We start from the raw sequence: 421 nt of genomic DNA on the forward strand, positions 1-421 counted from the left end.
AATACATGGAAAATAATGATGAGTGGCACTCGCTCAATTGTACATTATGTAGGAACATTTAGATTTTTGTGTACATGAGTCGTGATTATGCGCGTGCAAAGTGCGTGGAAAATGGCTGAAATATTTTCAGATTACATTTTCAAAAACTTTGTAAATTTCAACAAAAAAAAAAAATGCCCGATTTCCTCCAGACTTGAAATTTGTACAAATGATATTAGGATCAATTCGCAGAAATGAAATATTTTTGCGATCTCGGCTTAAATAGCAATCCAGGAGGCAGAATAGCCTGAGCAGATTAAAGGTAAACAGTCCAACATCCGTAACAAAAGAACCTTTGAACATTATATTTCAGAATGATGTTGAATGAGCAAACCAAAACAAGCCTACGCAACATGCAGAAGATATATATATAATACAGCGA

This window comes from Penaeus monodon, chromosome 20, assembly GCF_015228065.2.
Source record: "Penaeus monodon isolate SGIC_2016 chromosome 20, NSTDA_Pmon_1, whole genome shotgun sequence".
In the NCBI taxonomy this organism is placed as follows: Eukaryota; Metazoa; Arthropoda; class Malacostraca; order Decapoda; family Penaeidae; genus Penaeus; species Penaeus monodon.